Source organism: Ornithorhynchus anatinus, chromosome X1 (assembly GCF_004115215.2).
Source record: "Ornithorhynchus anatinus isolate Pmale09 chromosome X1, mOrnAna1.pri.v4, whole genome shotgun sequence".
NCBI lineage: Eukaryota > Metazoa > Chordata > Mammalia > Monotremata > Ornithorhynchidae > Ornithorhynchus > Ornithorhynchus anatinus.
In genome coordinates this window covers 78,806,572-78,822,675 of record NC_041749.1, presented here as the reverse complement: position 1 = coordinate 78,822,675, position 16,104 = coordinate 78,806,572, and the positions used below count along the sequence as shown (strand labels likewise).

The window sequence follows — 16,104 nt, the reverse complement described above, 5'->3', positions numbered from 1 at the left end:
TGTATCAATAAAACTGCTACCCCCCAAAGCACACCAGGACAAGAACATTTGGAAAAGGATAACCGGGAGCCAAATGCACCTGAACTCCACATGATAAAGCAGTTGAACACCCTGCTCTTCCACCCCACTGGGTTTTCTGAGATAGTGGCTTATCAGGGTGTTACTTTGCTCCAACTAGAACAAAAAACAAAGAAGCAAATGTACAGAAAGAGCATGAGAAACAGGCAGGCAGGATCAGTGGAGACAGACCCCCAAAGAGGTTACAGGGGAGAGGTTCAACAAGTGAAAATGGGTGAAGGGGGTGAAACTGAAAACCATAACCTCTCTCTATCTCAATACCCATCCTGGACCTCCTTCCCCATTAGAAGGACCTTTCATTTGCTCCAGAAAGGGCTTCAAAGGCAGAATGGGTGAGTACTACGGTGCAGGTTTTCCTTCATCGAGCAAGCGAGCAATGGCATGTATTGAGTGTTTACTGTGTTCAGAACACCTTGCCGGGCACTTGGGAGAGTAGGATACAATAGAGTTGGTAGGCATGATCCCTGCCCTCAAGGAGCTTACAGAATGTAAGGTTTTGCCTTATAGAAGTGGATGATGCAGTCTTTCTGAACTGAACTCTTTCCTGCTCTAAAGAGCTAAAGAGACAGAAGGCCACCCAAAACTCTCAGCAGCACAACTTGGAGAAGATGAACAGATGACTGAAATTGCTGAGAAAACAAGATGCCTCAAATTCATTGACGAGCACAATGAAAAGAAAGGTTGGTCTTATACATCAATCAATCAATTGTATTTATTATTTTCATCTCTATGCAGATGACACACAAATCTACATCTCTGCCCTGTCCTCTCCCCTCCCTTCAGGCTCGTATCTCCTCCTGCCTCCAGGACATCTCTACCTGGATGTCTGCCCGCCACCTAAAACTCAACATGTCCAAAATTGAGCTCCTTATCTTCCCTCCCAAGCCCTGTCCTCTTCCTGACTTCCCTGTGCCATCCATCACTGTGGATGACACATCCATCCTTCCCGTCTCTCAAGCCCGCAACTTTGGTGTCATCCTTGACTCAGCTCTCTCATTCACCCCACACATCCAATCCGTCACCAAGACCTCCCGGTCTCACCTTTATAATATCGCCAAGTTCCGCCCTTTCTTCTCCACCCAAATGGCTATCTTACTGGTACAGGCTCTCATAATATCTCGGCTGGATTATTGTGTCAGCCTTCTCTCTGATCTCCCTTCCTCCTGTCTCTCCCCGCTCCAGTCTATTCTTCATTCTGCTGCCCAGCTCATCTTTCTGCAGAAATGCTCTGGGCATGTCACTCCCCTTCTTGAAAACCTACAGTGGTTGCCTATCAACCTCCACACGAAACAAAAACTTCTCACTCTAAGCTTCAAGGCTCTCCATCACCTTGCCCCCTCCTACCTCTCCTCCCTCTCTCTTTCTACTGCCCACCCCGTAGGTTCTGCTCCTCTGCCACCCACCTCCTCACAGTCCCCAGTTCTCACCTATCTCATGTCGACTCCTGGCCCACGTCCTCCTGCTGTCCTGGAATGCCCTCCCTCCTCACCTCCGCCAAACTAATTCTCTTCCCCTCTTCAAAGCCCTACTGAGAGCTCACCTCCTCCAAGAGGCCTTCCCAGACTGAGCTTCCCCTTTTCCTTCTCCTCCCTCTGCTGCCTCTCTGCCCCCCCCTTCACCTCCCCTCAGCTAAGCCCCCTTCCCCCTCCTTCCCTCTGCTCCTCCCTTTCTCCCATACCCTCCCCTCAGCACTATGCTCGTCCGCTCATTTGTATATATTTTTATTACCCTATTTATTTTGTTAATAAGATGTACATCCCCTTGATTCTATTTATTACTCTTGTTTTTGTCTGTCTGTCTCCCCCGACTAGACTGTAAGCCCGTCAATGGGCAGGGATTGTCTCTATCTGTTGCCGAATTGTATATTCCAAGCGCTTAGTACAGTGCTCTGCACATAGTAAGTGCTCAATAAATACTATTGAATGAATGAATGAAATGAATGAGGGCTTGGGAGAGTACAAAATAACGAAGTTGGTAGACACATTCCCTGTCCCACATAGGGCTCACAGGGAAGTAAAGGGACTTGCCCAAGGTCACACCGCAAACAAGTGGCAGAGCCGGGATTAGAACCAAGTTCCTTCTGACTCCCAGGCCCATGCTCTATGCATTTGGCCACGCTGCTTCTTGTTAAGTGCTTACTATACGTCAAGTGCTGTACTAAGCGCTGGGGTAGATACAAGATAATGAGGTCCTACATGAGGCTCGCAGAGTAAGGAGGAGGGAATGTCCATTTTGCAGATGAGGCACAGAGAAGTTAAGTGACTTGCCCAAGGTCACATCTAAGGACCCCCCCCCCGGCATTCTTCCATCTAGTGGAAGACAGATACTGTGCCGACAGCCCCACAAAGGCAGGATTTTAACACCCACTCAGTTAAGAAGGACAGTCACAGCTGGCAGGATTGGTGGAGCTGTTTACAGAGCACTTTTTAATGTAATTAAAAGGGATGCTTCTCTCTGATGGCAGACCCTACCCCTGCCCAGCAGCTGTCTCTGGCCAACTCTCCTCTGGCTCCATCCTGGCTGCTCTCCAGAGCTGCCAAGGCAAAGCCAGAGGCTGGAGGGAAAAGAGCTGGGATTCAAAGAATTAAGTGATTCCACAGGGTGAAAGATTGCTGGGATCGAGGTGGGGAAGGGAAAAGGATTTATTCTTGCCTGGGAAGCAAGCACAGAGATCAACACGTGAATGCCCAGACCACGATGGCGGGGGACTTAGCGTGTTAAATACCACCCATGGAAAATTTAAAGAGAGGGCCATGAAAGCAGGAGCTGTGACCGATCCCATTGGCAGAATAAACCAAACGGGCGACTAATGCGTGAGACTAATGGAATTATGGCTTAGAAAATGTGGCTCATTTCTAATGGAGAAAACCTTAGTTGTGCTTCCCTGACACACCCTGATTGGAGGTTTTCAATCCTAGAAAGAGCAACCAGACTCTCAAGAGATAGAATATGTTTGAGGAGTCCTTTTACAGTTTATCCAGCTCGCAAGGTACGGTACTTGCATTTTCAAGGATCTGATTTGAAAAACTCACTTGCAAGGTCACATAGTGTATCCTTTCGAAGACTACAGAAGGTCGAGAAAAACTGAGTGTTCCCCCCAAGACAGGAGATAAGCTTGTCATTTCAGGGTGTCTAGTTTAATAAATCATCCATCAGGTGATGTTGATCATGCACTCTGATACCTTCAGACCATGGAATCCAATCATCTTACCCAGGGGACTTTCTATCTTTTACATTTCCCTAAAAGAATGAATGCTAAAATGAAGGTGGTTAGTTGTCTATTCTTTTCTAAAAGGTGTGGAGTCGCTGATAAGATGAAGATTTAGTCTCAACAATCAACAGAAAAACTGTCACAGTCTTCCACTATCAACCTTCCCAGCCCCAACAGCTTCATCTACTTCTTTTTTCACTGCTGTTTCATTTAAAGGAAAACAAGTGGACAAGCATCATGGATAAATGGATAAAGATTAGATTATATCCATAGGCCTCTATCTAGCTGCACACATACACCCTCATTTAAAAGAATTAGTTCCCAGGGCTATTCTTATTCATTTGTTTTGGATAAATCTTTCCCAAGTTTCTTGGGTACTGCTGTGGGGTTTTTCTTTAATGACAGACCTCACCCATGCATTTATAATCCAAGAAACAGTGGTTCACTAGCATCTATTGAAGGCCTATTGTTGCATTAATCAATGATAGTCTAGACCAATTCATTTCAGGCATCAAATAGCAGCCTGAGAACAAACATGCAGTTCATACATATAAAGTACCCTGGTCCTACAAATCCTTAAAGTAAAAAACATAGGTATTTAACAATATTATTCCATCATAACTACCTGTGCTGCATTGTTAACCACAAACATGACAAGTTTTCATTTGTGAACAAACAATTGTCCTTTATTCCCCATCTGCAACTCTTGCCAGAAGTGACAAGAATATTTTACTGTTCCCAGTAAATCAAGACATTATTCCCAATCGCCCCCAAGCAAAAACAAACCAGTAGTGCATTGTATAAAAACGCATTACTGCAATGCAAAGAGGTTCTCATTGTGCTCAAGAGCTTTCAAATGACTATTTTTATGCTGGCAGCATTTAAGTTGCAGATCTACATAGCAAATTCAAATATTTTACCCTATACAGTGTTATATTAAACATTAAAAAATCAGTGCTGAGCCAAGTGTTATAGTTATATTACAGTTGACTATAATATCCACAGCTCTTGCCAGTATTTTTTTTTGGTCATTTATCATCATCAGTCTGAAATTTGCAATCATTACTGTCAGACATTTGGCATAAAAAAACCTCTGGTCATACCAACTGACAGAGTTTGGCCTAAACAACGCTGAATTAAGAAGTGTGTGTGTGTGTGTGTGTGTGTGTGTGTGGAGGGGACCATTGTTTGTTTTTGGCTGGAGCCATTAGCGATTATCACCAACTGTCAGAACTTGCAGAAAAAGAAAATGTCCTTGAACTGTTTTCCATTATGGCAAAAATGACAAATATTTAATACATGACAAAACATTCCAAACTTCATTGTCACTGAACTCTCAAAACAAAGGATTTCTACATATAAATATGTGAAAGACAATGTACACATACCCAAAATCCACGAGGGAGACTAAAAGATGAGTAACTTGCTAAAGCAATGAGAGGTCAACACATATTAAGTTTGGTATAAGTTTAGTAAAGAATATGCTGGGAGAAAAGAAAAACCAGCCAGCCAACCAGGTTTATCTAAAGCTCAGAGCTCCCAGGATTTTCTTTCCTGAATTGCTCTAATGGAGTCGATGTCTCGCACAGCTGTGCCTCACTGGAAAGAGCCCGGGCTTGGGAGTCGGAGGTCACGAGTCTGAATCCCGGCTCTGCCACTTGTCAGCTGTGTGACTGTGGGCAAGTCACTTAACTTCTCTGGGCCTCAGTTACCTCATCTGTAAAATGGGGATGAAGACTGTGAGCCCCACGTGGGACAACCTGATTACCCTGTATCTACCCCAGCGCTTAGAACAGTGCTCTGCACATAGTAAGCGCTTAACAAATACCAACATTATTATTATTATTGTTATTTTTACCTCACCATGGGATAGAGGACCTACCTGCTTATTTGGGAATAGAGAGCACACCATGACTCCCCGAAAATGAAGCAGAACAAAGCCTCCAAAATAGTATTTTGTGAAGTTACTACATTGGAATGTGTCCCTGGAAGTCAGATGGGGACTGAGCCAGTTGCCAGGAGATTCCCTACTGGCATGGGCGGACAATTATGGTGGCTTGAAAGTATTGTAGATCCATCAAGGCGGGTGAGGGCTACTCCATTCTGGGCCAGGCATGACTTCCAGGACAGGAGGTTGTAGCAGGGGTGGTTCTGGGCGTGATGCGGGGAGGGGAGGCAGGGAGTTAGAAGAGATGCAATCCTGGATGAATCTTGACCAAACCCAAACTGCATAATACCCTAATCAATCAATCAACCAATTGTATTGAGTACTTAATGTGTGAAGAGCACTGTATTAAGCACTCGGGAGAGTACAATATAACAGAGTTGGTAGGCATGCCCCGTGCCTGCAACAGGCTTACAGTCTAGAGCACTGTAAGCTAGGCATCCCTAAGCAACCATGGCCAGGGGGGCAAGCATTATGGCTCTCTGAAACTGTATTTTGCATCTCCGGGAAAGGGGTTCAATCACCATCTCCTGAATCTGAACCAAGTGATAAAAGTGCAATAAAACTGGTAAAAACATCACGGCTATCATACGGTGCCTTTGGTAGGATTTAAAGAAAGAGAGTTTACTTGCACACCAATTTATCTCCAGGGGAAGAAGAACAGAAGGAGAACTGTGGTCATGCACCCTGCAGGCGGGCAAACACATGTCAATAGAATCACTTGAAAAAGACTAGATTTCAGCTGCAGCCTTGGGAAAGGATGGTATGACATTATGGAAAACTGCTGGACACACTGAAGAAGTATTTCCTGGTCTATTCTGAGACTGCCTGATGGAAATAATGCTCCAATCAGAATAGCCCAATAATGTTTGGTCGATACAGCCAGATTTGCATTGAAGGGCAGGGAATCTCTTAGATATATAATCTTATACATCATTATCATACTCCTCATCATTACTGACAGCATTCATTGGGCACCTGTTGGGGGTAGAATTCTCTAATGAGTCCTTGGGTGCATACAAGAGAAATAGAAAACATAATCTCCATCTTCAAGGAGCGTGTAATTTCAAGAATCTTGTAATTTCAAGGATCTTGTAATCTAACAGAGGAGACAAGTGGACACAAATTTCCAAATGGTGGTGATGGAGTCTTCCAGTGGAAACAGTGGACAAGCCTTGATTTTGAAACTTCAGGACTTAGAATCTGTGTATATGAATTAATTGTGGTGATAGTGGCTTGTGCAACCCCACTCCCACACTCTCTTCCTTGCCTAGCAGGTTACTGCTGGGGCACAGAATAAAATGAGCAAGTAGGCAGGCAAAGTGCACACAAAGATTAATCAACTACAGAACTCATTAATGATCAATCAATCAGTGGCATTTAGCAAGCACTGTAAAATGGGGATTCAGACTGTGAGGCCCATGTGGGACATGGACTGTGTCCAACCTGATTATCTTGTATCCACACTGTGCTTAGCACAGTGCCTGGCACATAGTAAGAGCTTAACTAATACCATTAAAAAAAGAGTACAACACTGTACTAAATGCTTGGGAGAGTATAATACAGTAGAGTTGGTAGACATGTTCCCTGCCTGCAGGGAGATCGATGAGGAGGCTGATGCAGTAGTCAAGGTGGGCTAGGACAAGTCCATGGATTCATGTGGTAGCAGTTTGGTTAGAGAGGAAAGGGTGGATTTTAGCAATGTTGTGAAGGTAGAACCGACAGTATTTGGTGACAGATTGAATATGTGGGTTGAATGAGAGAGACAAGGCAAAGACAATGCCAAGGTAATGGGCTTGAGAGCCGGGGGGGTAGTGGTGTTGTCTACAGTGATGGGAAAGACAGGAAGAGGACAGGGCTTGGGTAAGAAGATGAGGAGTTCTGTTTTGGATTTTTCAAGTTTGTGGTGTTGGTGGGACATCCAAGTAGAGATGTCCAGAAGGCAGGAGGAAATGCAAGATTGAAGAGGGGAGAGGTCAGGGCTGGTGATGTAGACTTGGGAATCATCGACATAGAGATGGTAGTCGGAAGTCATGGGAGCGAATGAGGTATCCAAAGGAGTGTGTGTAGATGGAGAATAGAAGGGGAGGCAGTTCTGTGGGAGTCCCTCAAGGTTTCCACATTTAGGGGGTGGGAGGCAGATGATCAAAGTGACTACAGAATAGTGAAGACCACAGCAGCTACCAAGCTGTTTTTAAGTGAATGTTGCTTTGATGCTAATGGTCTACCCTCATTCTGGGACTTTGTTGTTTATGATTCTATCTTGTCATTTGATGTAGGGCATATCATGTAGAGAACACTAAGAGAACTGCTCGGGAAGCCAAATGTAGTGCAGTGGTGGGTCAAGATCTCACAACTACACATCTCCAAGAGCCTTCCCTGACTAAGCCCTCATTTCCTCTTCTCTCACTCCCTTCTGTGTTGTCTTTGCATTGCATTAACCTCAGCCACAGCCACACAGCACTTTTGTACAAATCCGTAACTTTTTTATATTAATGTCTGCATCCCTCTCTAGACTGTGAGCTTGTTGGGGGCAGGGAACACGTCTACCAACTCTGTTATATTCTACTCTCCTAAATGCTAAGTACAGTGCTCTGCAATTAGTAAGTACTCAATCAATACTATCGATTGACTGATTGATTACTATAGGGTATTGGATAGCCTACAGATGTGTAGCCTTTCATTTTGATCTTCTGCCACATTGTCTCTGCATTCTTTTTGACAATCTCCTAGGAATTGCTGGCTTTTTTTAAATCCAGCCTTGTACTCCCTTGTCTATCAGTGAATCGGTGGATAGTGTACTGCCTAGGTTACAGAATTGTTTGACAGCATTCAGTTCTTTTTTGTCACTGTAGACTATTGGATCTGTGCTAAGATCATCATTGATATTTTTGCCTTTTCCATGCATTTTTGATCAGAAGAGAGCTGGTCAGGCTCAGGTCAAAAGTTTGAAAATAATGATGGCTTCTATTCTCAAGAGGACAGGACGTTCTGGAGAAAGTATATCCATGGAGTCACTATGAATCGGAAAACGGCTCAACGGCACTTAATAATGATAATCTATTCTCAGTGCACTCTACTCTGTAAGGATTGTTCTCACCTCTCTTTATTAGATTGTAAACTATATGAAGGAAGAGTATGGGTCTAGTCTTCAAAAAGACTCCGAGGGACACTCAATAAATAGCTTTTGGTTGATGGTAAGTTGGTCCCCTTCAATGGAATGATAATTTTAACTCTAATGAAGTGACCCCCATCCCTAAGGAAAAAAACCTGGAGTCCCACAACCTCCTAAGGTTTCTCTTCTCATACCATATTGACTTCCCTCCTTTATAATCCCTAGCTCCAAGGAACCCAATCCAATCAATCGACCAATCAATTGTATTTATTGAGCACTTACTGTTCAAAGATCTTGGGGGAGTACAGTATAACAGAGTTGGTAGACATGATCCCTGTCTACAATGAACTTCCAGTCTAGAGGGAGAGCTTAAAGTTCCAAAGCTTTTACTTCATGGTTCCAATAAGCACTCAGCCACCCCATAACTATATATAGCCTCTCCCCACCATCTAAATGCCCACAATAAAATCACACTGGAAAACCCTATAGGCCAGCCAGGAGAGTATGCCAGAAAACACTTGGCCCCAGTACAGTGACAGGTTAATGACAACTGCATTCAGAGCCCCCTATCCTGATAGCCGGCCAAGAAGCTCACAGTCCAGCAAAACAAATGTGCCCTGCCAAAAGGGAAATCCAGAGCTACCAGTCCCACCATTAATGAACAGGAAAAAAGCAGGGCTCTTGCCCGAAAAGGAATCACAGATTGCTCCATCCTCCTGCTCAAATACCAATTTCACAGTCTCATCTTAAAAATAACTTCGTGTCCCAAGTTGCTTGAATGATTTTCAAACTCACAGCATCAGGTTAGTGTTAATTTCCCCAGTTAGTCGTAATGAACTTAAGGACGGGCCCCTTGAAGAAGAGCTATTTTTGTACTCTAGGCCTAGCACACTCCCTGGCTTCAGCATTTAAGCTACTGTGCCAATGACTTGAAGAAAAACACACATTTAAGAGACACTCAAGGTGTTACAATGAGAATCCATAAGCAATCGACTAATGTTGATGTAAAAACTACACATACACTTCAAGTTACAAGTCCCCACTTTTACAACACCAATATGAAACAATTGCTCTCAAAACCATGAATGTTAATTTTTTTTAATTATTGAGAAGGATGCTATCTTGTTGGACTCCACCAAGTGATGTCTTTCCAATATAAACCTTGTGTGTTGAGTTCATGGCAGCACTTGATTTAAAACATGAGCCTCTTAATAGCCCACTAAAAGGGGGATCCTCTGAGTGTCACACCTGGAGGGTTTCCAGTACTCTACCAGTCTGATTATGGGAGGGAGAGTCAAGCAGAGGCATATCCATTCCATTCCTAGCTTGGGCAGTGTCTAGTGAGTGGAACACAGTCTGCTACTAGTCCAAACTCACCTGTGCTGGGCAGCAGTGGCATGGGAGAGAGTTGAGGGCGGAGACTCAGTTTTACTGCATGGAAGGAGGCAATGGTAAACCACTTTCATATTTTCACCAAGAAAACTCTACGGATAGACTACCAGAATGATTGCAGATGGAGGTGGGGTGTTCTGGGAGAGATATGTCCATGGCGTTGCTATGGATTGGACATGACTCGACAGAATAAGACAACAAAGAGGGGATAACTTTTCATTTTGAGCATGGGGTCCACCTTTAGTGGAGATGTGAGGGGCTTTAAAGGGTATCACTTCCAGAAGAGAAAGACCCCCCTTCCCTTGAAGAAAAGAGCCCTTAACTGAGTGGGGGCCCAAAGAGGTCCAAGATATGCTGGCAGTCTCGGGAGCAGCTAATAAAAGAAGGGAATAGGGGCAGCAGAGACAGAGGAACAGAGAGACAGGGGAAAAAGAAAAGGGGAAAGAGGAAAAGAAAATATAAGGGAAGGGGCGAGGAAGGGGAGAGGGTAATCCCCCTCTGCTGATGCGCCATCTCCAGTCTTCTGCCATTGCCACCACCTTCACCATAATCATCACCATCAGTCAATCAATCAATGGCATTTATTGAGCACTTACTGTGTGCAAAGCATGGTACTAAGTGCTTGGAAAGTACAGTTCGGCAACAGAGACAATCCCTACCCAACAACGGGCTCACAGTCTAGAAGGGGAGAGACAGACAACAAAACAAAACAAGTAGACAGGCGTCAATAGCATCAATATAAATAGAATTATAGATATATACACATCATTAATAAAATAAATAGAATAATAAATATGTACATATATACACAAGTGCTGTGGGGCAGGGAGGGGGCTAGAGCAGAGGGAGGCAGTCAGGGCGATGGGAAGGGGAGGACGAGCAGAGGAAAAAGGGGGTTCAGTCTGGGAAGGCCTCCTGGAGGAGTTGGGCTTTCAGAAGGGCTTTGAAGGGGGAAGTGTGCAGGTTTGGCAGATGTGAGGAAGGAGGGTATTCCTGGCCAGAGGTAGGACGTGGGCCAGGGGTCGACGGCAGGACAGGCAAGAACGAGGTACACTGAGGAGGTTAGCAGTAGAGGAGCGGAGTGTGCGGGCTGGGCTGTAGTAGGAGAGAAGGGAGGTGAGGTACTTGTATTAAGTGCTTGGTAGAGTACAATGTAACAATATCACAGAGTTGGTAGGCACGTTCCCTGCCCACAACGAGCTTACAGTCTAGACCATCATCAATGCTATTTATTTAGCACCTTCTGTGTGCAGAGTATTGTACTCAGCATTTAGGAGAATATGACAGATGAAGACATGGTCCAGGCAAGTGGCAGTGGCTACGGTGCCCAGTCCAGAATGGGCCAGCAGAGCTGGGGCCTGTACCACCCAGCTGGCAGAGGCAGAAGATGGAGGCTCCGACCCGGCTCTGCAGACATTCGGAGCCACCATCTTCTGCCTCTGCCAGCTGAGTGGTACGGGGCTTGCAGAGATACTGCTGTGGCTCCCGGGCTTGGTCCCCCATGTGAGCCCCAAAGCAGCTTCCCAGTTGTTTAGGAGAATTGAGGGGAGGGCGTTGAGGGGGTCAGGGAAGATGCCTGCCCCCGGTTCACTTTCACCAAGTTCTAAGGCCCGGCCAAAGGTGAGCCTGATCCTAGCCACTTGAGGGGACAAGAAGTCCACTGGGAAGCAGTGCCAGCCAAAGGTAAAAAGTGAAAGTGGCATTTTGGTTCCCCTTCTGGTTCTAAGGAGTAGGTCTGACTAGCTATGACTGCCTGCCCTGCGCAAAAAGCTGGGGAGGCCAAACTAATGGCTTTCCTCCCACCGTGCCAATCCCGTCGGGGAGATGGCTTCCTTCCATCTCATGGATCCGGCACTCCAGGCTCCAATATTTATATTGCCTCTTTAATATTTCTCTTGCTGCTTTATTAAAGCCTTATAAACAACCGGAGAGAGCACTGCTGGCAAACCAGAGTCACATTTCAAAATAAGCAGAGGTGAGCACTGGAGAAGAAAAATAAATTTATTACCTTTCATGGGGAGAGAAACAGCAAGTTTCAGAATAATATGATACATTTCACATTAGCTAAAAATGCAGGAATATTTTTTGCTGACAACAAGGATGATAAGTAGCGTGCAGTGCAGAATAAAAGAAAAAAGGTTTATGTCTGTGAGGTGACTTTATATTTAGCAATTAAAGCATACAGTAGATTCCTGCTGGGCAATTTCACTTTACTGCACATCTTTGCTCCAAAAGCAGCCTACTTAGAGTTTTCCATTTAAGAAGAGGCTGGGCTTCTTGAAAAATAATGATTTGGGGATGGCCATAAACTACTCTTCAGCAGATTAGCATTTAAACATTAGTGTTGGCAGGATCAAGAGAGAAATAGCTGCACAGGTGGAAAATCATTTCAAAAAAATTGATTTGGCCAAGCTCTGGGAAGTTGAATCATATGGAAAAATTGATATCCCTCTTGGAAAACTATTTCCCACTCTCCATTCATGTCTTCCCTATGTTCAGTCTGGGGCAGAGTATAGCCCCAGTTAGGGAATCAGACTTTCCTACCAATAGTTCCGTGTGGGCCCATTGCTGGACAAAGGGGCTTAAATTGCATAACCATCAGTGCCTTTCCTGCCTGGAACACCCCTCTCCTTCAAATCTGCCAACCTGAAACCTCCTCTTCCTCTAACCCCTTCTGAAATCCCACCTCTTCCAGGAGGCTTTTTCCTGGATTTAGTTTTTTGCTCCTCAGATCACATCCTCCCAACGATCATCTCAAAATTTTTGCTTCACCTTTGGGGCTACTATTTTAGCACTTCTTAGTATAATAATAATCATAATAATCATAATAATAATACTTACTGAGCATTTACTATGTGCCAATAACCGGGATACAAGATAATCTGATCATACACCAGTGCTTAGAACAATGCTTGGCACATAGTAAACGCTTAACAAATACCATTATTATTATACACAGTCCCTGTCCCATATAGGCCTTGTAGTCTAAGAAGGCGAGGGGAATAGGTATTTTATCCCATTTTACAGATGAGAAAACTAAGGTACAGAGAAGTTAGGTAACTTGCCAGTCACGGAGCAGACAAGTGGACTAGAGCCCGAGTCCCATGACTCCCACTTCTGAGCATTTTCTTAGGCCACTTCTTCCTATTTGTAAATTATTTTTGCTTTGCCTTCCCTGTTAGATTACAAACTCCTTTTAGGTAGAGATCATGCCTTCTCCCTCCATTATACTCTCTCAGGTTTAGTACAGTGAAGATGAAGTTGGTATTTGTTAAGCGCTTACTATGTGCAGAGCACTGTTCTAAGCGCTGGGGTAGATATAGAGTAATCAGGTTGCCCCAAGTGAGGCTCACAGTTAATCCCCATTTTACAGATGAGGTAACTGAGGCACAGAGAAGTTGTGACTTGCCCACAGTCACACAGCTGACAAGTGGCAGAGTCTGGATTTGAACCCATGACCTCTGACTCCCAAGCCCGGGCTCTTTCCACTGAGTCACACAGCTTCTCAGTGCTCTATACACAATAGGTACTCAATAAATCCTAAGGATGAATTGATACCCAAGGAAACTAATGCCTAGAAGGTGTGCAGGCCCACATTCAGTGCTTGGGAAAATTCATTTGTATTAGATTATTATTAACCTTGGCTTCACTGACACTGTCCTCTCCTGGTTGTCCTATTTCTGTGACCATTCCTTCTCAGTCTCATTTGCAGGCTCCTCCTCTGCCTCCCTCCCTCTGACAGTGGGGGTCCCTTAAGGCTCAGTTCTGGGTCCCCTTCTATTCTCCATGTACACCCACTCCCTTGGAAAACTCCAAGGCTCCCATGGCTTCAACTACTATCTCTATGCTGTTGATGTCCAATTCTATATCTCCAGCTCTGATCTCTCTCCTTCTCTGCAGTCTTGCATTTTCTCCTGCCTTCAGGACATCTTTACCTGGATGTCCCGCCAACATCTCAAACATAACATGCCCAAAACAGAACTCCTTATCTTCCCACCCACTGTCTTTTCCATCTCCCCTGTAGACAATACCACTAACCTCCTTATCTCACAAGCCCATAACCGTGGTGTTGTCCTTGTCTCATCTCTCTCAATCAATCCACAAATTCAATATGTCACCAAATCTTGTTGGTTCTACCTTCACAACATTGCTACAATCCACCCTTTCCTCTCCATCCAAACTACTACTATGCTGATCCGAGGACTTATCCTATCTCTCCTTGACTACTGCATATTATAAATTATTTATAGTAAAGTCTCTCTTCCCCTCTATTCCAACTGTTACATCGTACTCTCCTAAGCACTTAGTACAGTGCCCTTAACACAGTAAGTTGATGAGGATGACTATGATATTAGCTTAGAAAGAGCATGGGCCTGGGAATCAGAGGACCTGGGTTATAATCCTGGCTCTGACACTCGTCTGCTATGTGACCCTGGGCAAGTCACTTAACTTCTCTGTGCCTGAGCTACCTCAGCTGTACAATGGGGATTAAGACTGTGATCCCCACTTGGAATATCAACTGTGTCCAACCTGATTAGCTTGTATCTACCCTAGATCTCAGGACAGTGCCTGACACATAATAAGTGCTTAACAAATACCATAACAAAAAAAACCCACCCAAATCTCCCTTTGTGCCAGAGCCCTGTGCTAAACACTGGATTAAATACAAGATAATCAAATCAGATACCATCCCTGTCCCATAGGGGGATCACCATATAAAAGATGGGAGAAAGGAGGTATTTTATCCCCATTTAACAGATGAGAAAATAGAGGTCCAGAGAGGTAAAATGATTTGCCCAAGGTCATACAGCAGGCCGATGACAGAGGTAGGATTAGAACTTGCGTTTCCAGACTTCCAGACCAATGCTCTTTTCACTAAGTCACACTGGTGCTGGGTGTATAATACACCACATTATAATAAAGGAATGCCCCTGAAATAGAGAGAACTGTAGGTAACTAGGCTTCTATTATCCTCTAGCAAGCTTCCAAATCTAGTAATGTGTCAGGGCACATTAGAGTACTTCAGAGGTACTGGGGACACCAAAAGGAAATCAGCAAGTGAACAAAAATGACTGAAATAGATGAGGAAGAAAATCCTTTTTATGTGGCTAAAAAGGTGCATGGGTGTTTTCTCTTTTCATCTTAACTAGGTACTGAAGCTAATTTTGGGGGCTTCGGAGCTTTGTTTTAAGCATATACATGTGCCATTTTTATCAGAAGATGGTACTCATATGAATCTCCTTCCATTGAAATTGCAGCCAGGGCCACAGTTTGGGGTTGAGGAAGTGGTTTTTTGACAGAGTTCTTTGTAAATCAGTATATTAAAGGGATATCTGCCCTATGCCCCTGTAAGAAAAGGGAAGACTTCAGAAAGAGAAATGTGAATTTTTTTTTGGCTAAAATACAGCTGGAAATCTCTCCCATCCCAGGGGTCTCAATTTGTAAAATGAATTAAAATGGTGAGAAGAGGTTCCACTGATTTCCATATGTCAATCAATCAATCAATATGCTTGTGCAAAAGCTGTTCTCTGTCTTTAAAGATGATGTTACTGACAGAGAAATCCTACTTCTATGTGACTGAAGAGAGGGATGAGTCCAACACTTCCTCCTTTGTTGTGTGCATGTAGAGATAGTTTCTTGCAGTATTAATGTGTTTGTCCATCGACGGCCAGCCTCTTGGTATCTTGTCCTTCACAAACTCTTTGCTGAAGCAGAGCCACCCTTCTCCCAGTTGCTGCTTGCCAGTCTGATTTGTCTGCTGCAATGGCCTCCTAAATGTCCACTGTCAAGTCACAGTGTTTTGAGACTGGGCTTCGTCATGTCTTTAAATCATTTGTTCTATCCTTCCTGCTAACAGTCACTCCCATTCACAACACAGCAGCAGCTTGGGTGTTCTGCCATCAACCATTCTCCTCACATGTCCTACCTGGTGAAGTTGTGTCGGTGTGAGGATTGCTTCAATTCTGGTGAATCGGCCTTGTTCCAGGGCCTCACTGTTGCTAGTTCTTCCTGTCATTCCGTGTTGAGTCTTGTTTGCAGGTGAAGATGGTGAAACTGCACATGAAACTGACCGTCTTGTGTAATAAGTCCAGGTCTTAAACCATATGGAAAGTTGAACACCACTTCAATAATGATAATGCTAATAATAATAATTGTGGTATTTGTTAAGCACTTACTGTGTGCCAGGCACTGTACTAAGCGCTGGGGTGGATCCAAGAAAATCAAGTTGGACACAGTTCCTATCCTACGGCAGGCTCACAGTTTCAATCCCCATTTAAAAAATAATAATAATAATAATAATAATGGTATTTATTAAGCACTTACTATGTGCTAAGCACTGTTCTAAACACTGGGGTAGATACA

The 16,104-nt window shown here is 44.2% G+C and overlaps 1 protein-coding gene and 1 non-coding gene across 3 annotated transcripts in view; one reads left to right on the top strand and one right to left on the bottom strand.

Annotated features, from left to right (window-relative positions):
* Window positions 1-16,104, bottom strand: part of IQSEC1 (IQ motif and Sec7 domain ArfGEF 1) — a 661,275-nt gene that overhangs the window by 604,467 nt on the left and 40,704 nt on the right. The gene's annotated exons all lie outside the window — the stretch shown is intronic.
* LOC114806669 lies at window positions 9,580-9,716 on the top strand. Its single transcript, XR_003754731.1, has one exon. It is a non-coding gene; the product is annotated as a small nucleolar RNA SNORA7 (small nucleolar RNA).